Below are 6,531 nucleotides of genomic sequence, written 5' to 3' on the forward strand. Positions count from 1 at the left end.
GGAACGGGACGATCACCGGGGTTCAGTGTCTGAGACAGACGATCCCCGGGGTTCACTATCTGGGATGGAACGATCCTTGGGGTTCAGTGTCTGGGATGGAACGATCCCTGGGGTTCAGTGTCTGGGATGGAACGATCCTTGGGGTTCAATGTCTGGGATGGAACGATCGTTGGGGTTCAAAGTCTGGGATGGGACGATCCCTGGGGTTCAGTGTCTGGGATGGGACGATCCCCGGGGTTTAGTGTCTGGGATGGGGCGATCCCTGGGGTTCACTGTCTCTGATGGGACGATCCCCGGGGTTCAGTGTCTGGGATGGAACGATCCCTGGGGTTCACTGTCTGGGACGGGACGATCCCTGGGGTTCAGTGTCTGGGATGGAACGATCCCCGGGGTTTAGTGTCTGGGACGGGACGATCCCTGGGGTTCAGTGTCTGGGATGGAACGATCCCCGGGGTTTAGTGTCTGGGACGGGACAATCCCTGGGGTTCAGTGTCTGGGACGGGGCGATCCCTGGGGTTCAGTGTCTGGGACGGGACGATCCCCGGGGTTTAGTGTCTGGGTATGGGGTGAGCCCTGGGGTTCAGTGTCTGGGACGGGGCGATCCCTGGGGTTCAGTGTCTGGGACGGGATGATCCCTGGGGTTCACTGTCTGGGACGGGACGAACCCCGGGGTTCAGTGTCTGGGACGGGGCGATCCCCGAGGTTCACTGTCTGGGTCGGGGTGATCCCCGGGGTTCACTCTCTGGGTCGGAGTGATCCCCAGGGTTCAGTGTCTGGGATGGGGCGATCCCCGTTGTTCAGTGTCTGGGATGGGACGATCCCCGAGGTTCACTGTCTGGGTCGGGGCGATCCCCGGTGTTCAGTGTCTGGGACGGGACGATTCCCGGTGTTCAGTGTCTGGGACGGGACGATCCCCGGGGTTCACTGTCTGGGACGGGACGATCCCTGGGGTTCACTGTCTGGGACGGGACAATCCATCGGGTTCACTGTCTGGGACGGGATGATCACTGGGGTTCAGTGTCTGGGACGGGGCAATCCCCGAGGTTTACTGTCTGGGTCGGGGCGATCCCTGGGGGTTCAGTGTCTGGGACGGGACGATCCCCGGTGTTCAGTGTCTGGGACGGGCCGATCCCCGAGGTTCACTGTCTGGGACGGGACGATCCCCGGGTTCCAGTGTCTGGGATGGGACGATCCCCGGGGTTCAGTGTCTGGGATGGGGCGATCCCTGGGGTTCACTGTCTGGGACGGGACGACCCCCGGGGTTCAGTGTCTGGGATGGAACGATCCCTGGGGTTCACTGTCTGGGACGGGACGATCCCCGGGGTTCACTGTCTGGGACGGGACGACCCCCGGGGTTCAGTGTCTGGGATGGAACGATCCCCGGGGTTCAGTGTCTGAGACAGGACGATCCCCGGGGTTCAGTGTCTGAGACAGACGATCCCCGGGGTTCACTATCTGGGATGGAACAATCCTTGGGGTTCAGTGTCTGGGATGGAACGATCCCCGGGGTTCAGTGTCTGGGATGGAACGATCCCCGGGGTTTAGTGTCTTGGACGGGGCGATCCCTGGGGTTCAGTGTCTGGGATGGAACGATCCCTGGGGTTCAGTGTCTGGGATGGAACGATCCCTGAGGTTCAGTGTCTGGGACGGGACGATCCCCGGGGTTTAGTGTCTGGGTATGGGGTGATCCCTGGGGTTCAGTGTCTGGGACGGGGCGATCCCTGGGGTTCAGTGTCTGGGACGGGATGATCCCTGGGGTTCACTGTCTGGGACGGGACGATCCCCGGGGTTCAGTGTCTGGGACGGGGCGATCCCTGGGGTTCAGTGTCTGGGATGGAACGATCCCTGGGGTTCAGTGTCTGAGACGGGGCAATCCCCGAAGTTCACTGTCTGGGTCGGGGTGATCCCCGGGGTTCAGTGTCTGGTACGGGGCAATCCCCGAGGTTCACTGTCTGGGTCAGGCGATCCCCGGTGTTCAGTGTCTGGGACGGGACGATTCCCGGTGTTCAGTGTCTGGGACGGGGCGATCCCCGAGGTTCACTGTCTGGGACGGGGCGATCCCCGGGGTTCACTGTCTGGGACGGGACGATCCCTGGGGTTCACTGTCTGGGACGGGACGATCCATCGGGTTCACTGTCTGGGACGGGATGATCACTGGGGTTCAGTGTCTGGGACGGGGCAATCCCCGAGGTTCACTGTCTGGGACGGGGCAATCCCCGAGGTTCACTGTCTGTGACGGGGCGATCCCTGGGGTTCAGTGTCTGGGACGGGACGATCCCCGGTGTTCAGTGTCTGGGACGGGCCGATCCCCGAGGTTCACTGTCTGGGACGGGATGATCCCCGGGGTTTACTGTCTGGGACGGGACGATCCCTGAGGTTCACTGTCTGGGAAGGGACAATCCCTAGGGTTCAGTCACTGTCTGAGACAGGACGATCCCCAGGGTTCAATCACTGTCTGGGATGGGACGATCCCTGGGGTTCAGTCACTGTCTGGGACAGGACGATCCCCGGGGTTCACTGTCTGGGATGGGACGATCCCCGGGGTTCAGTGTTTGGGACGGGGCGATCCCCGGGTGTTCACGGTCTGGGACGGGGCGATCCCCGGGTGTTCACTGTCTGGGACCGGGCGACCCCCGGGGTTCACTGTCTGGGATGGGACGATCCCCGGGGTTCACTGTCTGGGACGGGGCGATCCCCGGGGTTCACTGTCTGGGACGGGGCGATCCCCAGGTGTTCACTGTCTGGGACGGGGCAATCCCCGGGATTCACTGTCCGGGACGGGACGATCTCTGAGGTTCACTGTCTGGGACGGGACGATCTCTGAGGTTCACTGTCTGGGACGGGACGATCTCTGAGGTTCACTGTCTGGGATGGGACGATCCCTGGGGTTCAGCATCTGGAACGGGACGATCCCCGGGGTTCAGTGTCTGAGACAGGACGATCCCCGGGGTTCAGTGTCTGAGACAGACGATCCCCGGGGTTCACTATCTGGGACGGGACGATCCCTGGGGTTCAGTGTCTGGGATGGGGCGATCCCTGGGGTTCAGTGTCTGGGATGGGGCGATCCCCGGGGTTCAGTGTCTGGGATGGGGCGATCCCCGGGGTTCAGTGTCTGGGATGGGGCGATCCCTGGGGTTCAGTGTCTGGGATGGGGCGATCCCTGGGGTTCAGTGTCTGGGACGGGACGATCCCTGGGGTTCAGTGTCTGGGACGGGGCGATCCCTGTGCTTCAGTGTCTGGGTCGGGGTGATCCCCGGGGTTCAGTGTCTGGGACGGGGCGATCCCTGTGGTTCAGTGTCTGGGATGGGGCAATCCCCGGGGTTCAGTGTCTGGGATGGGACGATCCCCGGGGTTCAGTGTCTGGGACGGGACGATCCCCTGTGGTTCAGTGTCTGGGACGGGACGATCCCCTGGGTTCAGTGTCTGGGACGGGACGATCCCTGGGGTTCAGTGTCTGGGATGGGGCGATCCCTGGGGTTCAGTGTCTGGGTTGGGACGATCCCCGGGGTTCAGTGTCTGGGACGGGATGTTCCCTGGGGTTCAGTGTCTGGGACGGGACGATCCCCGGGGTTCAGTGTCTGGGATGGGACGATCCCCGGGGTTCAGTGTCTGGGATGGGACGATCCCTGTGGTTCAGTGTCTGGGACGGGGCGATCCCCGGGGTTCAGTGTCTGGGACGGGACGATCCCCGGGGTTCAGTGTCTGGGACGGGGCGATCCCCGGTGTTCAGTGTCTGGGACGGGACGATCCCCGGGATTCAGTGTCTGGGATGGGACGATCCCCGGTGTTCAGTGTCTGGGATGGGACGATCCCTGTGGTTCAGTGTCTGGGACGGGACGATCCCTGTGGTTCAGTGTCTGGGACGGGACGATCCCTGGGGTTCAGTTTCTGGGACGGGGCGATCCCCGGGTTTCAGTGTCTGGGACGGGGCGATCCCCGGGGTTCAGTGTCTGGGACGGGACGATCCCTGGGGTTCAGTGTCTGGGACGGGACGATCTCCGGGGTTCAGTGTCTGGGATGGGACGATCCCCGGGGTTCAGTTTCTGGGATGGGACGAACCCTGTGGTTCAGTGTCTGGGACGGGGCGATCCCCGGGGTTCAGTGTCTGGGACGGGACGATCCCCGGGGTTCAGTGTCTGGGACGGGGCGATCCCCGGTGTTCAGTGTCTGGGATGGGACGATCCCCGGTGTTCACTGTCTGGGACGGGACGATCCCTGTGGTTCAGTGTCTGGGACGGGACGATCCCTGTGGTTCAGTGTCTGGGACGGGACGATCCCTGGGGTTCAGTGTCTGGGACGGGGCGATCCCCGGGGTTCAGTGTCTGGGATGGAACGATCCCCGGGGTTCAGTGTCTGGGACGGGGCGATCCCCGGGGTTCACTGTCTGGGACGGGACGATCCCTGGGGTTCAGTGTCTGGGATGGGACGATCCCTGGGGTTCAGTGTCTGGGATGGGGCGATCCCCGGGGTTCAGTGTCTGGGATGGGGCGATCCCTGGGGTTCAGTGTCTGGGACGGGACGATCCCTGTGGTTCAGTGTCTGGGACGGGACGATCCCCGGGGTTCAGTGTCTGGGACGGGACGATCCCCGGGGTTCAGTGTCTGGGACGGGACGATCCCCAGGGTTCAGTGTCTGGGACGGACGATCCCCGGGGTTCAGTGTCTGGGACGGGGCGATCCCCGGGGTTCAGTGTCTGGGACGGGATGATCCCCGGGGTTCAGTGTCTGGGACGGGACGATCCCCAGGGTTCAGTGTCTGGGACGGGGCGATCCCCGGGGTTCAGTGTCTGGGACGGGATGATCCCCGGGGTTCAGTGTCTGGGACGGGACGATCCCCGGGGTTCAGTGTCTGGGGATGGGGCGATCCCCGGGGTTCAGTGTCTGGGACGGGACGATCCCCGGGGTTCAGTGTCTGGGACGGGGCGATCCCCGGGGTTCAGTGTCTGGGGATGGGGCGATCCCCGGGGTTCAGTGTCTGGGGATGGGGCGATCCCCGGGGTTCAGTGTCTGGGACGGGACGATCCCCGGGGTTCAGTGTCTGGGACGGGACGATCCCCGGGGTTCACTGTCTGGGACGGGACGATCCCCGGGGTTCACTGTCTGGGACGGGACGATCCCCGGGGTTCAGTGTCTGGGACGGGACGATCCCTGTGGTTCAGTGTCTGGGACGGGACGATCCCCAGGGTTCAGTGTCTGGGACGGGACGATCCCTGTGGTTCAGTGTCTGGGACGGGACGATCCCCGGGGTTCAGTGTCTGGGACGGGACGATCCCCGGGGTTCACTGTCTGGGACGGGACGATCCCCGGGGTTCACTGTCTGGGACGGGACGATCCCCTGGGTTCAGTGTCTGGGACGGGACGATCCCCAGGGTTCAGTGTCTGGGACGGGACGATCCCCAGGGTTCACTGTCTGGGACGGGACGATCCCCAGGGTTCAGTGTCTGGGACGGGGTGATCCCCTGGGTTCACTGTCTGGGACGGGACGATCCCCAGGGTTCAGTGTCTGGGACGGGACGATCCCCTGGGTTCACTGTCTGGGACGGGACGATCCCCAGGGTTCAGTGTCTGGGACGGGACGATCCCCGGGGTTCACTGTCTGGGACGGGATGATCCCCGGGGTTCAGTGTCTGGGACGGGACGATCCCCGGGGTTCAGTGTCTGGGACGGGACGATCCCCGGGGTTCAGTGTCTGGGACGGGACGATCCCCGGGGTTCACTGTCTGGGACGGGACGATCCCCGGGGTTCAGTGTCTGGGACGGGACGATCCCCAGGGTTCAGTGTCTGGGACGGGACGATCCCCGGGGTTCAGTGTCTGGGACGGGACGATCCCCGGGGTTCAGTGTCTGGGACGGGACGATCCCCGGGGTTCAGTGTCTGGGACGGGACGATCCCCGGGGTTCACTGTCTGGGACGGGACGATCCCCGGGGTTCAGTGTCTGGGACGGGACGATCCCCGGGGTTCACTGTCTGGGACGGGACGATCCCCGGGGTTCAGTGTCTGGGACGGGACGATCCCCAGGGTTCAGTGTCTGGGACGGGACGATCCCCAGGGTTCAGTGTCTGGGACGGGACGATCCCCAGGGTTCAGTGTCTGGGACGGGACGATCCCCGGGGTTCAGTGTCTGGGAAGGGACGATCCCCAGGGTTCAGTGTCTGGGACGGGACGATCCCCAGGGTTCAGTGTCTGGGACGGGACGATCCCCAGGGTTCAGTGTCTGGGACGGGACGATCCCCGGGGTTCACTGTCTGGGACGGGACGATCCCCGGGGTTCAGTGTCTGGGACGGGACGATCCCCAGGGTTCAGTGTCTGGGACGGGACGATCCCCAGGGTTCAGTGTCTGGGACGGGACGATCCCCATGGTTCAGTGTCTGGGACGGGACGATCCCCAGGGTTCAGTGTCTGGGACGGGACGATCCCCAGGGTTCAGTGTCTGGGACGGGACGATCCCTGGGGTTCAGTGTCTGGGACGGGACGATCCCCAGGGTTCAGTGTCTGGGACGGGACGATCCCCAGGGTTCAGTGTCTGGGA

This window comes from Heptranchias perlo, unplaced genomic scaffold (genome assembly GCF_035084215.1).
Source record: "Heptranchias perlo isolate sHepPer1 unplaced genomic scaffold, sHepPer1.hap1 HAP1_SCAFFOLD_210, whole genome shotgun sequence".
NCBI classification, from domain to species: domain Eukaryota; kingdom Metazoa; phylum Chordata; class Chondrichthyes; order Hexanchiformes; family Hexanchidae; genus Heptranchias; species Heptranchias perlo.